The sequence below is a fragment of the Lissotriton helveticus genome, chromosome 6 (assembly GCF_964261635.1).
Source record: "Lissotriton helveticus chromosome 6, aLisHel1.1, whole genome shotgun sequence".
Taxonomy (NCBI): domain Eukaryota; kingdom Metazoa; phylum Chordata; class Amphibia; order Caudata; family Salamandridae; genus Lissotriton; species Lissotriton helveticus.
The window spans coordinates 184708968-184728810 of record NC_136067.1 but is presented as its reverse complement, the minus strand read 5'-3'; the positions used below and the strand labels follow the sequence as shown (position 1 = coordinate 184728810).

Here is a 19843-nt window from a genome sequence, read left to right as displayed (position 1 = left end):
GCTTTGACTGGCAAATAGACCAATTTCTATTATGTTATTTAGTTCATCAATTTTTTGGGCTCAAAGGAGGATAGTTGTGGTGCTCAATACTGGTTGGGCGTTGGACAGTGTATTAAAAATTAATAAATGAGCAATTTATGTGTGGTCTGAAAAAGTGTGGTTGTTACATGGGGCAAATTCCAATTACGGCGGTCCTGGGTAGGACCTTTATAGGACTGTCGACTCCACCAGGATCCAGAATCCCGCAGGTGTGGTGGTGTGGAAAGGGGCAGGAATATGCTTCCAGTGCCAATGCAGAACCGCCAAGCATATTCTGACTTGCATATCAACGGGCCATTACATGGCGGGATGCCAGAGGGTGCATGGGGGATTGGCACATGTTGTGTCCCCCTGGAATTGCATCCTCGTTCCTGCATGGTGTGGCATGCACAACAGGAGTGTGCTTCGGCGGTCTCACAGCAGCGGTCTGCTGTTAAGGCTCTCCTATGAGCCTTACACACCCGTCGCCGTGAGATCCCTGCAGCACCACCCGCCCGCCCTGGATTCAACTTGGAATCAAGCAGGCAGGTACACTACGGGCCTGGTAGTCCTCCTGGCAGCACCGCAGTGGTGATGCTGCCTGAGGATTGACATACTCGTAATCGGGACTCAGGTCTTTTCCACAGGACCTCAGACTGGTCAGTATAAGAAATTGCGTTATTGGTTGGAGGGGGGCGGAAGCCCCACGTAGACAACAACCACAATTCCTGCCATGCCATGGTTAACCACAAAAGTCCCTAATGTACACTGTACTTATCCCTGTGGTAGCTTGGCACAAAAGCAATAAGGCTTAACTTAGGGAAAATGTGTGAAGTATTTATGCAGCACACAAACAATAATAAAGTGTATATACAATACAAGAAAAATCAAAATCCAAAAGCAATTTAGATTTTTTTTAAAGAAATATAGGATACCAGAATGACAAAAATCCAATAAGTAGTGCTGAAACCTTTAAACCACTCTTCCCCATTCAAGGGATCTGGGTTTAATCCATTACTCTTCTGCTCACCATGCCACCCCAGTTTGGACCCTTCCATATGCAAATTAGTCCTGACCCTATTCCTCATCGTAACAGTCCAGCCCGAACTGCCAGAATAGGTTCTCCCTGGACTGGAAAAAAGCATCCTGGGACCGTATTTGGGGTTTCACCTTTCATCAGCCAGGCTAGCTTGAATCCAGTGGCACAGCGCGCAAGGGACCTACTTCTGGGCATACCCATGGCCAATTAGGTCAAACATAGCAAACACAAGAAGATGTTTATTCTGCCAGGTTGAAGATAAAACTGAACTATAGGCTGCAATGCCAGGCCTGAGAGAAGTTTGAAATCGCTACTTTTGTGGGTGGCACAAGGAGTGCTGCAGGCCCATTAGTAGCATTTAATTTACACACTGTGGGTACATGTAGTACACTTTACTAGGGGCTTATAAGTACAGTAAATGTGCCAATTAGGTCAATTTTACTTCGTCTAAAGGATAGAATACAAGCACGTTAGCACTGGCTAGCAGTAGTAAAGTGCAGAGAGTCCTAAAGCCAGCCAAAACAAATTCAGCAAACAGAGAAATAGGGGCAAAATGTTTGGGGGAACAGCATGCCAAGGATGTCAAGTCTAACAGTCAGGGTACCACATCAGCTGTGTACACCACCTAGCCTAAATGAAGCCACTCATATAGGCAAGGATGGGTCCTGTTGAGACACAGATCAACATAACCACTAACCTGAGTGAGAGGAATGTCTGACAAAATATCGATATCACAAATATCGATATACAAAAATATCGGAACAAAATTATCGAAATCAAAAATATAGGAATCCTATCCCTAACAAGGTAAGGGCAAATATATCGAAAAAAATATATAGAATGACAAAAATATCGTTTTTTGTAAAATATCGTTTTTTTTTATTAAATAAAAATCTAATATTAACAAAATAATACTTATAAATGTAATAAACATATTTAAAAATGTACTATAATATTTAAAATTAATTCATAATGTAATACAAATTAATATTAATAAATATATAATACATAATATATTTTTTATGAATATTAACTCTAAATTAATTATTTTCATAACTTATAAAAAAATAAAAATATAATAAATTACTAATACATTTACATACATAAAATAATCACATAAATAACAATTAATAACAACATAATACTAATAAAAAGCTAAATACATTTTAGATAGTGTATGAGTAAAAATTACTATTCCCACTCCAGATAGTGCAACAGTAGGGAAAGTGTTGGATAGCGTAGGGGTAACAATTACTATTCCAACTCCAGAGAGTGCAACAGTAGGGAAAGTGTTGGATAGCGTAGGGGTAACAATTACTATTCCAACTCCAGAGATTGCAACAGTAGGGAAAGTGTTGGATAGCGTAGGGGTAACAATTACTATTCCCACTCCAGAGAGTGCAACAGTAGGGAAAGTGTTGGATAGCGTAGGGGTAACAATTACTATTCCCACTCCAGAGAGTGCAACAGTAGGGAAAGCGTTGGATAGCGTAGGGGTAAAAATTACTATTCCCACTCCAGAGGGTGCAACAGTAGGGAAAGTGTTGGATAGCGTAGGGGGTAACAATTACTATTCCAACTCCAGAGAGTGCAACAGTAGGGAAAGTGTTGGATAGCGTAGGGGTAACAATTACTATTCCCACTCCAGAGGGTGCAACAGTAGGGAAAGCGTTGGATAGCGTAGGGGTAAAAATTACTATTCCCACTCCAGAGAGTGCAACAGTAGGGAAAGCGTTGGATAGCGTAGGGGTAAAAATTACTATTCCCACTCCAGAGGGTGCAACAGTATGGAAAGCGTTGGATAGCGTAGGGCAGTGGTTCCCAAACTTCTTTGACCTGTGGCTCCCTTGGACTAATTGGCAGCTGGCCATGGCTCCCCACCATTTGTTTTACCAGTGGACGGGTGGGGAGGGAGGGGGGTGAGGTGTGAGCCCGACCTCGCGAGTACTTCCTGTCGTCTTCCGAAAGTCAAGTAAGAGTAAAGTGAGTTGGGGTGTTTTAGAATCTTAAAGATGTCAGCAAGGTCGGTATCGTTTTCACTGTAGTAACAGAAATTAAAGAATTACATTTCAGCAATAAAGAAGTGATTTAGAATAGCATGCATCTCTTTAATAAAGGCATGGTCTTCAAAGGTACGTCCACGGACTTAGAAAGGGACGGCTCTTCTGGAAAGGAGTAAAATGGAAAGATAAAAAGAGGTTACACGAGAGGTAATGGGAGGGAGTGGGGATACCCAGAGAGGGCCTGGATGATGATTTGCCTATAATTTTCTTAATTAACAAAGCCCTAAAAAGAACCACTGGCAAACCTGGACTACATATGTAAAGAAAAGCTTTCATGAGTGTTTTGCAAGGTATGGCCAGGGCCAATGGAATTATGTGACAGGGAAGAACCAAATTAAGTAGCAGAGTTCAGTAAATTATGTGTCAAGAAAAAGCAAATTATGCAGAGTAATGTGGCACATTTTGTAATAGTATTATTCCATTAATTAGTCCATCTTACACTTTTTAACACTGCATGAGTATTGGTTGCATCTCATTAGTACAAGTTTAATATCCAAATGCAGCAATATGCAACAGAAAAGTGACCAGTTAACTTTTGCAGAGGGCCTTCCACAACGCTGCAAATGTGCCACTGCGTTTTTATTTTTTAACCATTTGAGCTAAAAGCTTTTTTCCACTATATATCTGCAGATTATGCAGCTGATGATGGATTATGTGGCAAATGCATAATTATTCAAAAATCACATAATTCTAGTGTCCCCTGGGTACGGCAGACCGCATTCATGTGCGCTTGCTACAAGCAATGTTTTTGTAATATCAGGGAATTCAACAAAGAAGAACAGGTCATCAGAACAATAAACTGGCCCACAAACAGCAGATTGCCCTATCAGCCAGTCCAACCCTGCCAACATAACAGAGCAGAAAGACCTCAAATCTGAGTAATCTCTTAACTATTAAGCTGCAGGGTATAAACACTTCCAGTTTATTTGTTTGGTCTGAAAGCGTTTTTTTTCAAAAAGTAGTATATGATCAAACATTTTATCTGCTTTATAAATTTGAAACGCATTCCTGGGGGCCTCTTGCTGCACTAAGGTAATTAAAAGGCTAGACTGCAGTAGCCTTAAGGTAGTGTTCACACATTGCTTGGAGCATCGGATGGCAATGTACTTCCATTAAATATGTGGCAAAATGGCAATATACAGGAAAGCAAGAGGTTTGCTTTCTCGTGTATTTCTGTATCTGTGGTGGGGGAGGATGAGAAAGATGCATCACCTGGTTAAAGAAGAGCTCCTTCTATTGCCCCCAGCACTTGCGTTTGTCATAGGGGTTGTGAACGCTCCTGTTCAGAGGCCGAGGCCTCCCTGCTGGGCCCTTAGCCTAGGATTAGAGGAGACTCCCTGCATGCTGTGCCTGCTCAGCCGATCATTGTCGTTCTATATAGAATGACAATGGCCGGCCAAGAGTTTGTGCTAAGTAGGGAGCCTGGTCCATCCCTGAAAAACAACATCCTACATCTGGCCTCAGGAATCTATCGTCTGGCACCATCAAATAACCCACCTTCTAAATCCGAGCCTGAAGGAAGGCAGGTTAGCAGGTCAAAAGCAGGGCTGGCATATTCCCGTACTCATACTGTTTACTTTACACGATCTTGTCAGCTTCAGTTTCCCACATAGTGTCCGCGGCGCCCCTAGCTTCTCATGGTGGCGCACCAGGGAGCCGCGGCGCACAGTTTGGGAACCACAGGCGTAGGGGTTTAAATTACTATTCCCACTCCAGAGAGTGCAACAGTAGGGAAAACGTTGGATAGCGTAGGGGTAACAATTACTATTCCCACTCCAGAGGGTGCAACAGTAGGGAAAGCGTTGGATAGCGTAGGGGTAAAAATGACTATTCCCACTCCAGAGAGTGCAACAGTAGGGAAAGCGTTGGATAGCGTAGGGGTAAAAATTACTATTCCCACTCCAGAGGGTGCAACAGTAGGGAAAGCGTTGGATAGCGTAGGGGTTTAAATTACTATTCCCACTCCAGAGAGTGCAACAGTAGGGAAAACGTTGGATAGCGTAGGGTTAAAAATTACTATTTCTACTCCAGAGGGTGCAACAGTAGGGAAAGCGTTGGATAGCGTAGGGGTCAAAATTACTATTCCCACTCCAGAGGGTGCAACAGTAGGGAAAGCGTTGGATTGCGTAGGGTTTAAATTACTTCCCACACTACTCCCCCTGTAACACACAACACACTACACATTATAAAAAAACACAATTAATAAAAGTTTCAATTAATCAATTAATAACAATAAATATTATTAAATTAATGTAATTATAAATGAACTATTTAACACTTATTAATTACCAATTAATTAACAATTAATACCAATAAATAAATACAATCTCTTTAATTAATTACATGTAATTATATAACACCCTACTCCCCTATAAACACACAACCCACTACACATAAATAAATGAAATCATTTAATCACTTAATAATTATTAATTACCAATTAATTATTAATTAACAATATCAACAATTAATAAATTAAAAATAATAACACATTAACTCTAATTATTTCAGTTTACTACTTAATATTATTTAATTACAAATTAATTATTAATTAACAATTACACTAAATTAAATATATTAGCACAATAAATCTAATTAATGTAATTAACTAATTAACATTAATTAATTACCAATTATTTATTAATTAACAATAACAATAAATTATATATCTTAGCACATTACATCTAATTAATTTAATTAACTAATTAATATTAATTAATTACCAATTAATTATTAATTAACAATAACACTAAATTAAATATATTACCACATTATATCTAATTAATGTAATTAACTAATTAGTCTTAATTAATTACAAATTAATTATTAATTAAAAAATTTTTGAAAATATATATTAATTATTTAATTATTATTAAATTACTTCCCACCCTATTCCCCTATAAACCCACAACCCGCTCTAATACTAAAACGCAAAATGTTAACATAATTACACATTTTCAAACATACATTTCTAAACATATTTAGCAAACATATAAACAACATAATAAAATACTTAACACTAAACAACAAAATTTCGATATTACTAACATACATACCTTAATCTCGATATTCTGTCTGTCGATATTATGGCACATCGATATACTATACCATCGATATTAAAACATCGATATTATTGTATATCGATATTTTAATTTCGATATTTTGTCTGACTACCGAGTGAGAGTGATGCACAGAGTCAATCTTTCAGGAGTGGCGTAAGTCACGACTCTCCCATCTCAATTTCATCCTCCCTGGACTCTACTGTCACCTTGAAAAGAATAAGTAAAGACAAGGAAAGGGGGAAAGAGATGCCTGCACCAAAGTGGGAAAATATTGCACTAGTTAACCTGAAGAGAACACAAAGTGAAAGGAGGAAGTTGGATATTATGACCAAGGATTGTCCAAAGCGATTTCCTATCATTGTTCATCACCCAGCCCTGCTAAATTAACTCCACCTTCTAGCCATCTGTCATCTTCTAGATATGATTTCTCCCCATATGATATCCTCCAACAAATTACTTCTCCTGGCCGACTTCAATGTCCACAGCAAAAACCCCGTGGACTCAGAGGCCGCTATTTTTCTGAGGGAAATGTCAGCCCTAGCCTTACCAAAACGAATGATGCTCCCACACAGATTGCAGGCCATACTTTGGATAAGGTCCTCTCCAACTCATCTGACACCGTTTACAAATCAACTAACCCATTGAGATGGTCAGACCATTCCATAATCACATTTGACCTTGTAGGCCCCCGCGAACCCGCATTTAAAAAAGTCCCAGCAACTCGGACCTTCAGATAGTGGCACAAATTAACACCCACTCTCTTTCATGAAGCATTCATACCTCCCTGTCCATCAGCCTTGGACACTGTTGATAAATGCCTGATAGCTTTCCAGGACACAATCAAATCCACCATAGACACTCTAATCCCCCTGAAAAAATCTTCTGTGGCCCCCACCCGCATCCAGACCCCCTGGTATTTGTCGGATCTTCGATCAGAGAGAAGCAAATGTAAAAAGCTTGAACGCCAATGGCCCAGAACCAAAGACCCCCTGGACAAGGAAAAGTATAAATCGGCCTTAGATACATACCACAAAAACCTAAAAAACGCTCAGAAAAATCATATAGCCACCCAACTTGAGCAAACGGATAACACATCTAAGACTCTTTTTCACATCCTCAACACCCTTATAAATCCCAAAGCCTGCAGCCCTGATAAAGAGCCAACCTAATTACTATACAACAACATAGCCGACCACTTCTCACAAAAAATTGATGACATTTACAACAAGATAACCACCTAAAATACCAACACCAGTCACAACCTTATTGTTGATTCCGCCCCCGCCCAACCCAGACTGCTCACTTTAAAAGAATTCCCTCTGCTCACTATCCATGATACAGAATCCTTATTAAAATCTGTCAAATCGGGCTCTCCCAAAGACCTAATTCCATCTAAAACTGACACAAAACTCGCTGCAGAGCTGACTGAGCCTCTCTACTCCATTCTTAATAGCTCAATTAAAGAAGGCAAACTTCCCAAAGAATGGAAAGCTGCCCAGATTATGCCTATCAGGAAAAACCTCGAAAGGCCTTCTAACGTAATAACTACTCACCTATTTCACTGCTTCCCCTACACAGTAAACTGTTGGAAAAGCACATTAACACACATCTATCTGCATTTATCGAATACTCCAACTGTCTTGATCAATCTCAGTTAGGATTTCGTCCCAGGCATAGCATTGAATTGGCCCTGGTTAATGTAACAGATGACATCTGAAAGCAGGCGGACGCCGGCCGAGCAGTAATTCTCATACTGCTCAACCTGTCCGCAGCATTCGACACCATTTCACACCAGATTTTGCTGGATAGGCTGCGTTATATAGGCATTCAGGACACAGCATTAGACTGGTTGAGGGACTTCCTGAAAGTCAGAACTCAAACGGTAAACCTTGGACCCCTCAGATTAAGACCACCTCAGTAACTAAAGGGGTACCTCAGGGCTCCTGTCTCAGCCCCTCCCTATTCAATGTGTACATCCCCCCTCTTGCAGCACTCCTTAGGAATATCGGGTTCACCCCGATCTCCTATGCAGACAACACCCAACTCTTACTTTCCTACAATAAAGGCACCCCCAACATTCAAAACATTTTCGCGGAAGGCATGAAAGCTATAGCATCATGGATGAGCAGCAATTTTCTGTAGTTAAATGCAGGAAAAACAGAAATAATGCTCTTCAAAGACGCAGTCACCAGCTGGTCCTCTAGCTGGTGGCCAGAGGAACTAGGCCTGGCACCATCTCCTAAGCCAGTAGTTGAAAACCTAGGGGTCCTAATAGACAACGAACTTAATCTTGATGAGCACATAGCTGAAACCAAACAAGCCTGCTTCCATGCCCTCAGCCTGCTCCGCAAGGTCTTCCATTTCCTCCCTGTTTCCACACGTAAAACCCTGATACATGCCCTAGTACTTAGCCACCTGGATTTTAGCAATGCTTTACTGATCTCTGCTAAGGAATCCGCCCTGAACAGTCTTCAGGTGGTGCAGAACACAGCAGCCCGTTTGGTAACCAGTGCACCCTACCCTGCTTCCTCACTTCTCCTGCTACACAAACTCCACTGGCTACCCTTATGTAAAAGAATCCATTTTAAAATCTGCTGCAAAGTGTTCAAAGGTCTAAACCAGATGGGTCCTACATATCTAGCCGACAAACTGGTCAAATATACACCATCTCGTACCCTTTGTTCCGAAGGGAAAGGCCTTCTTGTCATCCCTCGCATCAAGAAAACCAGATTGGGAGGCAAATCGTTCTCTTACCTAGCCCCCCAACTCTGGAACCAATTACCTCTGGATATCCGCCTCTGCACTAACTACCTAGGCTATTTACGAAAAAAACTCAAACCTCTACTTTTCTAAACACTGCGTGCCTCACCTCTACACGTTTTCAGTGCAGAGATACATCATCTGGGGTGATTCAGGCGCTTTACAAATGATATAAATAAATAAATAAATACATTTCCTCCTTTAAAAAGATATTGGTTGCACACAATTCTTGTGGTTAGAGGTGCCTGGGGTTTACCTGACTCTTCAAACTAGTAGGCAAAAAGCAAGATTGTGACTAGAGACAAAACACATCAACTCAGACTGCGACTGTCACAACCTGTAGTTCCTAAAAAGGCACACAATGTGAACATCAAATTGAAGCGCACCTTATGAAGGCAGATGTGGCTATACACTTTCTCTGTGAAATTGGATCTGTATGTTCTTCCTGCCTGGAACATAAATGTGTCTTTGATTCTTCGTTAACCACAACAGGGTTGAATTAGCCCTACTGCTAAAAAGGGGCTGGTTCGTCCCTGTAAATGACTTCATGATCAACGGCCCTTTGAGGCGCTCATTAAGAGTTGGCTTCTCCCTGACTAATTTAGACACATTGCAAGGTAGACTTGTTCTTTAAGTATTATTTTAGTGTTTATGCATTTTTTCCCTCTTGCCGGACTGCTGAGGAAAGCACAGAGGGCTGCCAACACCACGCGAAGGTGTGCGCTGTGCGAGGGAGAAGTATGGAGGAAAAGCAGGATGAAGCACTATGTATAAAATAATGTATTATCACTATTATTATTATCATTACTGTTCCCACTACTATGTTAAGTTCTACCAATATTCCATACGGATTCCATCTATTCAAGTTAATTATGTATTGAGCACACTAGATTTAAAATGCCTTCTGGCAGTAGCATGATATTAAGAATAGGACAGCAGACCAGGGACATGTGCATCCCCCTAACTAATTAGTATTCTCCCTAAGATTACTATATTAGGTCGTGCTGTACCTAAACAGCACAAGTCCTTCACAGGTATCCTGTGATTATCAGTGACTAGATTCTCCTGTGCTTGTGGTGGCCATGTTTGAATGGTGTGCGCGAGCCTAAGGGTAGCTAAAGACATAATCGCATCGATCAAGTCTGGTTTGTCATGAAACACCCGTTGGCTGTCCGAAACAATATGATATGCTGTGAAAGTGAGTGAACATAACAATTCTACATGAATCCAAATATTAATGACTCCATTCGATATTTTACAAATCAGTAATACACATTGACTAGGAGAATTCAGGTTCCGTTGACCGAGGCATCCATGAGTGCATAAAGTAATGCACCCGCAGTACCATTTCATATCCTCAAAAATGCAATTGTGAATTAGCCCTGAGAAGACCAACTGCCTCTTAGTAAAAGTCCAAAGAGGCCACAGTCCTTTGCATCTGTACAACCCTGAGTGAATACTTCCTCAATATTCCTACTTTGGGACCAATTTACATAGGCATTTAAGAGTATGTGACGTAGAACAACTGACTTACTCCTTCACATGCTCATGAATGCCTTTGTGAATTGTCTCTTCTATTTAGATTGTGACCTGTTCTCAGGACACCCCCGCGCCGCACGGCCACCAGCTGTGTGTGTCCCCCTCGCTGCTGCTCGCAGCCTCGCTGTTCCGTGTGCCTGCCGCCCTCGCTGCCTGCTCGCCTGCCTCGCTGTTTGTTGCCCCCGCAGCTCTGCCGGTTTCTCATAGTACTTTGTTGTAGTATTTCTAGATTGTATTGCCTTCTGTTCTTTGGTATTGTATTGCCCTCTGTCTAATTGTACTGTATTTCCCTCTGTTTAATTGTATTGCCTTCTGTTATTCGTAGCCGTTTTCCCCCCTGTGCCTTCCCCGCCCCGCTCCCCGCTTCCCGCTGCCGTCCACGCGGCCACGCCCACTTGTGTTCTGTGACCTCCCCGCTCCCGCCTCCCAGCTGCTCCTCCCTCCCACTTAGCCTTATATGGCGACCGCGCGCTCGCGCAGCGGGCGCGCCGATTGTGCGCCGAAGGCGCGCCAAAGGCAAGCCCGTCTGCGCCTGGACCGCGCCCAGCGCCAGGACCCCTGGTCCCAACCGCCGATGCAAGACCACACAACGAACCTACGACGCCACCACCCTCAACGCACTCAATGCCGGCCGGAACCCTGCCTGCTACCGAGCAACCCCGAGACGCACTCACGGACCCTTCGCCTGCCAAGCCTGCCGATTCACCTGCTCCCGGTCCTGCACCACCCCCGCCAAGTCGAGCACCAGCAGCAACCACCTGAAGTGCATCCTACTCAACACCCGCTCCGTCCACAGGCACGCCGTGGAACTCTGGGACCTGCTCGACACGACAGCACCGGACGTCGCCTTCCTCACCGAAACCTGGATGAATGCCTCCTCAGCGCCCGACATCGCCATAGCCATCCCGGACGGATACAAGATCACCCAGAAGGACCGCGTCAACCAGACGGGAGGAGGCATCGCCATCGTACACAAGAACACCATCCGCATCTCAACTAACTCCGAGGAAACCTTCACCGCCGCCGAACACCTGCACTTCCAGATACACACTGACCCCAAGACCACCCTCCGCGGCACCCTCATCTACAGACCACCGGGACAACGCACACAATTCAGCGAAGACATCGCAGACTTCATCAGCCCGCACGCCCTTCCCTCCGCCGACTACATCCTCCTAGGGGACCTCAACTTTCACCTGGAGAACAACAACGACAGAAACACCGCCGCCCTGCTGGACAACCTCGCCAACCTCGGACTCAAGCAACTGGTGAACACCCCCACCCACTACGCAGGCCACACGCTTGACCCCGTCTTCTCATTCAGCAAACACATCTCCTTCAGCCACGCCACCGAACTCCACTGGACCGACCACAGCTGCGTCCACTTCAGCTTCAGAAGAACTACGACCCACCACCAACCGCAACAGGTCCCCCGCCGAAGCTGGAGCAAGATCACCTCCGAGCAGCTCACTGCCTCCCTCAGCCAGAATACTCAGACCAGCACAACGGACCCCAACGAAGCAGCCAGCAACCTCACCAAGTGGCTGCCCGCCTGTGCCGATGACCTCGCACCACTAAAGAACCCCCCCAGCAGACCCGGCAGCAAAAAAAACCCCTGGTTCATCCAAGAACTCAAGGAAACCAAGAAGAACTGCCGCACTCTCGAGAAAGCCTGGCGGCTCGACCACACCACAGACAACAGGGCCGCCCTCAAGCACGCCATCCGCAAACACCATCAGCTGATCCGCGCCACCAAGAAGACGACACTCAAAGAACGACTGGACTACAACACCCACGACAGCAAGGAACTCTTCAGCATCGTCAAAGAGTTCTCCAACCCCAGCGCCGGAAACAACAACATCACTCCTTCGCAAGACCTCTGCAACTCACTCGCCTCGTTCTTCCACCGCAAGATCGCCGACATACACAATAGCTTTGACGCACAGACCACGCACCCTACCACCGAACCAGCGCCCGCCACCACCACCCTCTGCAACTGGACCCCGATCAGCACCGAAGACACCACCCGCACGATGAACTCCATCCACTCCGGATCACCAACCGACCCGTGCCACACCACGTCTTCAACAAAGCCGACGGCATCATCGCACCCCATCTCCGAGACACCATCAACTCCTCTTTCCACACCGCCACCTACCCGGAAATCTGGAATCACGCCGAGCTGACCGCCCTCCTGAAGAAACCAACGGCGGACCCCACCGACCTCAAGAACTACCGTCCCATCTCACTCCTTCCCTTTCCGGCCATAGTCATCGAGAAGACCGTCAACAAACAGCTTGCCGCCTTCCTCGAGACGAACGGATCCCTCGACCCCTCGCAGTCCGGGTTTCGAGCCAACCACAGCACCGAGACCGCCCTAATCGCAGCCACCGACGACATCAGAACCCTTATCGACAACGGAGAAACAGCGGCCCTCATCCTCCTGGACCTCTCTACAGCATTCGACACCGTCTGCCACCGCACCCTAGTGAAGCGCCTCAGCAACGTCGGAATCCGAGAAAAAGCGCTGGAGTGGATCATCTCGTTCCTCACAGGAAGAACCCAGAGAGTACGCCTCCCTCAGATCCGAGGCCACTGAAGTCATCTGCGGCGTACCACAAGGATCTTCACTCAGCCCAACCCTCTTCAACGTCTACATAAGCCCCCTCGCTGCCATCGCACGCCAGCACAACCTCAACATCATCTCCTACGCCGACGACACCCAGCTCATCCTCTCCCTCACCAACGACCCCACCACCGCTAGAGCCAACCTACACGAAGGGATGAAAGAAGTCGCCGACTGGATGAGAAACAGCCGCCTTAAACTGAACTCAGACAGGACAGAAGTCCTCATCCTGGGATCATCACCCTCCGCCTGGGACGACTCCTGGTGGCCCCCGGCCCTGGGCACCGCTCCCAAACCAACGGACCACGCACGAAACCTGGGCTTCATCTTGGACTCCTCCCTGTCAATGACCAGACAAGTCAACGCCGTCTCAGCCTCGTGCTTCAACACCCTGTGCATGCTACGCAAGCTCTTCAGATGGATCCCCACAGAAACCAGGAAGATCGTCACCCAGGCACTCGTCACCAGCCGACTAGACTACGGGAACACCCTCTACGCCGGAACCACAGCCAAACTTCAAAAAAGACTCCAACGCATCCAGAACGCCTCCGCACGACTCATCCTCGACATCCCCCGACACAGCCACATCACCAGACACCTGAGAGACCTGCACTGGCTCCTCGTCAGCAAGAGAATCACGTTCAGACTCCTCACCCACGCACACAAGGCTCTCCACAACCTGGGCCCCAAGTACCTCAACGACCGCATGACCTTGTATACGCCCACCCGCCAGCTACGATCGACCAGCCAGGCACTCGCCACCGTTCCACGCATCCGCAGAGCCACCGCCGGAGGAAGATCCTTCTCCTACCTGGCAGCCAAGACTTGGAACTCCCTCCCCACCCACCTTCGGCGAACCCAAGACCATCTCTCCTTCAGGAAGCAGCTCAAGACCTGGCTGTTCGAGCAGTAACTTACCCCTCCCCCAGAGCCTTGAGACCCTCCCGAGTTAGTAGCGCGCTTTACAAATGCCGTGATTGATTGATTGAATGTCAGCATTATTGTTTCCCAAAGACTCTCCGAAAATTATCAATTCTACATTCCATTATTATTGGTCTGTTGAGAAGAAAACTGGATTTCAGAAACATCAATTCCATTTCAGTGAGAGGAAGGTTTGGCCTGTCCACCTCTTAAGATTCCCCATGGGGCCCCTGCCTTTTGTTTCTGTCCACTCACTGCTTGTAGAACCAAGTTGCTGTCTATAAGGTTAGGGGATACAGGCCCAAATGTCTGACTGCCCTTTACCTGGCTTCAGTCTCTGCTGGCACTGCTTCTACATGTATGAGCACAGTTAGAGTCCAGTTATGCAGAGGCAGTAGCGGACACAAAACAGGACAGGGAATGAAAGATATGCAGGCCAGCACTGAGTGGCTTTACAAAGTACTTTTTCTGAAAAGCTCTGTGTCCAGTTTCTTGATAATTTCCATGTTACCAGTTGTCAGGGAGTACCAGAGGTTCCCAGGGACTTTAGGGTTGGCGAAAAGTTGCTGTCTGTTTCCCCATCTTCACAACAGGGTGTGTAATGTTTGGTTCCCATTTGCCAGTTTTTGAGGCATGGTGGCTATGGTCACCAGATCAGTTTTGGGGAGTGGTTGCCCAATGTACTCTGCATTGTATATGGTTACAGTAATTCCTTATTCAAAATAGCCATCTCTTTGGTATGACCGCTATTTCTTTATTAGCTAATTTTACAATTCAAGGTGGCGGCTATTGAGTTCTGGGTTGATGGTCCTTGATTTTGTGGTTAAAAGGGGTTCTGACAGTGTATAGAACAGTGCTGTCCATAGGTGATGGGTTCTCGCACTGCCAATTAATTAGGTCCCCTAGCCCCCTGCAATTGTGTGCACCATTTCTTGTGTAACTGCTTGCTACTATTCTCTCCAGTTAGCAACCTTATAAATAGGAGCCAGCTTCCATCTTCTACCTGGCTCAAGTTTCCCTTAAAAACTAATGGTGGTAAGTGTGTCTGATTTTGTGTTACCTTCAACACTGTTTAGTGCTCATTACTGAATTCCTTATGTTACAATGATGTGCTCCTAACTTACTTACCGAGGTGCTAGACCAACTTTGGTTTCACTGCCTACCCTACTTGCATCCCTTTATCCCAAGTCCTCTGCAATATAAACTAGGTTAATGTTTTTAGGATATTGTGATGCTCCATGTATACTCTGCACCCTAAACTCCATTCATGACACTTGTAGCAGCTAGCTTCATCCTATTTGCATGATCTAAAGATACTCACTGCTGCATCCCAAGAAATTTGGGCTTCAAACTCTCATAGAGGTCAACATTTGGTGCAAAACACAACATTATAGTTTTAGCCCAAAGACTCATTTTCTGTAGAATTTGTGCAGCCCTCAATATGGAATGAGATACAGGAGGGCCCAGTTTTAAACTGAGAGAATTGAAGCACAGCACAAGGCTCCTACTCAACTTCAGCTGTAACTGTTTTAGTTGGCTTATGACTGTCTCCTCCTGTAACTCCTGGCTTATGACTGTCTCCTCCTGTAACTCCTGGCATTTGGAAATCTACCAAACCCAGGCAATCCAGAATGATGGGCTCTTGTGGTACCTACTCCAGTTTCTACGCCACTATGCCCTGTAAACTTCAAACTTTACCTAAATCACACATTTTCCCTCCATTTCTGTGATGTAAACTTCTGGAAAATACAGGGATGAAGACAATTCCTACCACCCAGCATTACCCCACTTGTCCTGATAAAAATGCTACCTCACTTGCAGTGGCGGCTCGCAGAAATAACTCTGTGGGGCAGGGAGGAGGGGTAGGGGTGAGGATGGGTGGGTGTAGTGGAGTCCGACATACGGCGACAGATACTTATTTATTTATTTATGTTTACTTTGCCGTCGTATGTCAGACTTCACTACCCGCCACCCAGCCCAGCATCGTTATCTCTGCGAGCCGCCACTGGCCATTTGTGTGGCTGGGCTTAGTGCCACTAGAGGCACAACTCAAACCAGGGTCAATGAAAGTTTCTATTTACTGCTGATGATTCTAATGAATGAAGTACCATTGGAAATGTTTTGCTGGAAATAGGAATCTGTAGTTTTTTTGTAGAAAGTACGGACAATTTAATGCTGAGTTGTGCATTTTCTTGTGTGTGGCAACCAAGGTCATTATTTTTGGTAGGGAAGGTGGACTCTGGGGAGATCAATGGTGGCCATCTGAACTGGGCCCTGTTCCCACCCCCGTTGCCGAAGTTAGAAATCTCGGGGTGTGGCTTGACGACAAACTCTCTTTCACCTCCCACACTAAACGTGCAGCTGGTACATGTTTTGGTGCCCTGCAATGCCTCCGACCCATCTTCAAGTTTTTTGATGCGGACACCAGACAGATCATAGTCCAAGCACTGGTTCTTACCAGATTGGACTATGCCAGCTCTCTGCTTCTGGGTGTGAATCAGGCAGAACTGGCCCGCCTTCAGAGGGTGCAAAACGCGGCGGCCAGGATGCTTGTCGGCCTCCCGAAGTTTGTCTCTGCCCGTCGTACTATTCGAGACCTACATTGGCTGCCTGTTGGGCAAAGAATTAAGTTTAAAGCTCTGTGCTTAACTTTTAAAATTCTTAAGTCTGCCTCCCCTCCTATCCTATCGCAGACAATCCAACATTATGTCCCTTCCAGAGCCCTTCGATCCTTAGGCTCAAATCTCGCCATTGTGCCCCGCTTTAAAAGAGCTAGAATGGGTGGACGCTCTTTTTCAGTGATGGCGGCAGCTCTCTGGAATTCTCTACCTGCTACTCTCCGTTCCATCCCAGTTCTGCTCCCTTTTAGGAAGGCACTAAAAACCTTCTTATTCTCCTCAGTTTAGCATCACCTGTTCTGGTTTATTTCTGTTGTGTTGTGTTCTACCATCTCTGGAAAGCGCCGGGACGCCTCTTGGCTGCGGCATCTGTGCGCTATACAAGCTAAAATAACATAACATAACATAACTTGAATTATATTATTCTATGGATGCAGCATTTTATTCATAGTCATGGATTTGCTGCATTTGCAATATAACTCAGCAAATGCTGCATTCCTAAAGCCAGTGCCTTTGACAGGGAACCAACGTTCAGAGAAGTGAGTGGAGTTGTCTGCATTAAAGTCATGCATGCAGTAGTCCCACTCTGACCTGCCTCCAGTGATTCTGCCTAAACTACTTTTAATCTTTTTTCTTACAACCTGCAGACACCCGTGACTGACACCGCAGCATCTCCCTTCCTTTCCTTCTCCCTCTCACCCCCTGTAATCCTCAAATGCACGCCCAATTTATACCCTATCCATGCCCTCCCCAGACACTGAGTTGTGACAGGAGCGAAACTATTTCTGTTCATAGGTCATTTCTCTGATGTAATCAGTTGGGCACAGATTTATGAAAATAAAAGGGATCCCGTTACTTAGTTTTAGCAGTTTTTCTGCAACAAATTCATTAATTAAAAATATAATTATGGTGCAACAAGACACATGCTGATAAATTGCCCTTGTTTTCCAGGTGTACATTCACCTAAGTATTGCGCCACAGTTATTTTTAGTACGATTTTTGCAAGTACGCACAAAATGAGTTTGCTGCAGTTTTGGAAAAAGATAAAGACTGAGAATGTGTAAATACCTTCACGTCTGAATTTCACACAAGTAAGGGAAGAACCAAAAGGAAAGCATCAGCTAAATGTAAATATCCAGGTTTTGTACATTGCATTGAAATACCGGTGGCAATACTGTTTCAAGATTTCACACGTGTTCCCGCAGAAAGGGAATTGCAGTTCTATAGTTACTCGTCCAAATTTACTTTATTTAGTCAAGGATTAGAATTCCTCCCAAAACCAGCAATTAAAGCCACAAAATGGTGTCACAGACATGTTAAATCTAAAATATTGATGGTAAACGTTGTCCCACTCCTCTGCAGCTCCTTCTCATCTACCAGAAACTACCTCTTTACTCTTCAATATTTAATAATGCTGCCCCTCAAGTCCAACTAAAATTTCCAGAGTAAACCCCCTCACTTCTACCAGGCTTCCACTCAACATCCTTCGACAATGGAGGTGGGCGTTCAACAGATCCAGTGACAGCAAAAACCCTACTTTGAAATAGTAGCAACAAATACACATTCACTTTGAACTAGTAGCAACAAACACAAGCTCACTTCTAACTTGTGACAGCAAACTCAGTATAGGCTGCAGACAGCAACCATACCTTCAGTTTGAATTACTGACTGCAAACATGTTTTGGGTATGAAAGATTGGCGGAAAGCACAGCCTACCTTTAATGGTCTAAGTTCTATGTTGTTTGCGGTAGTCTCAGTGTGGATAACCCGAGAGCAGGCAGAGGAGAAAGAATTTGGAATTTGTCTATAATCTAGACAAGTGCTAGAAAATCATTGCAGTATTTTATGACAACAAACATGATGACAGTAAATCTCTGGATATTTGTGAATACAAACTTACTCAGAGGGCTGATCTCATTGAAAAAGCCAAACCATAAAAAAACTTAAAACCTAGCCCAAACCCTAAAGAATTTGACCGTAACCCGGGAATACTGATATATTTGTTGTACTGGTAATGCATTAGGGGGAAGATGTTCTATGGGAGGAGGAGCTTGATGTTGAATCCGGGAGTAGGGAAAGAGCAGGGCCACTGGAATGACTAATAGCTGTCCAAAAATCATGCCACCTCACCAGGATAGTTCAATTAATATTGCATGATATATAGTTCAATAAATTGTGCTGCATAGTGCTATGTTAAGACAAAAGGAAATGATTGGCCACCAAAAAGATACACCAGATAGCCCCAAAAAGCAGCAAATGTGGCCACATTTCCAGGAAAGGGGGGGCAGAAGAATTTCACATTGCTTACTCCTCGTAAGTAGATCAGGGATGTTTATCTTTATGGGATACAATGTCATAAACATCAAGAGTGAGATGCAAAGCCGGGTTGACTTGTGAAGTCAATGATCATTGTGCAAGAAAACAAAATGTCATTGATATCACTGGAAGGGATAGAAACCCCCAGTTTTAGGAGTAAACCATTAGAGGGTTAAACATCAAACTCAAAAGTGGGGAACTCCATGCTTGATATCTATACACATTATAAACTATAGGGATGCTGTATTATTCAAAAAGCAAGTTGGTGCTCAGTGACAATAATCACAAAGAGCGCGTTTTGCAGAGCTTTTACTGTAAGCAGTTGTTTCTGACTCATATCTTATATATGAATAACACCCACGTTTCCAGGCCTAGCTCACAAGTTGTTGTGACTTACTCATGAATTCTGAGGAGTACACTATCCTTGCCCAAGAGAACAAAGTTTGTTAATCTCACAAGGTTTTTTTCAGCTAGTACACTCCAACAATGAGTTGAAAATGGTTGTGAGTCGAGTCAAAAGTGTGTTAAAAGTGTGTTCTTCCATGTTTTTCAGCATGGCACATAGGGGTGTAACCAGCAATAGTGCAGAAGGTGCTCTGGCACTGGGGCCCAGGTGCATGAGGAGTCCACTGGACACCAGTCCAGTGCTTAATTTGAGCCAGTGGTTTACGGTGCTCGGCACCGGCATTTAGTTGTCTACACCGGTGCTTTTGGCAGTCTTTCACAAGGTAGCACTATCTGGCTAATTTAGAGATTACTACAAATACAGTTAATTATTAATTCAATATAAATTAAAAATTACTATTACGTGCCACCCAAGCCATTCTTATAGCTTTGGGGGCTCGAAATAGTCACACTTGTAGGAGGGCGATGGGCAGTAG

At 44.7% G+C, this 19843-nt stretch overlaps 1 protein-coding gene across 1 annotated transcript in view; it reads right to left on the bottom strand.

The window, feature by feature from the left end:
* Positions 1-19843, bottom strand: part of PKHD1 (PKHD1 ciliary IPT domain containing fibrocystin/polyductin) — a 1769028-nt gene that overhangs the window by 1287554 nt on the left and 461631 nt on the right. The gene's annotated exons all lie outside the window — the stretch shown is intronic.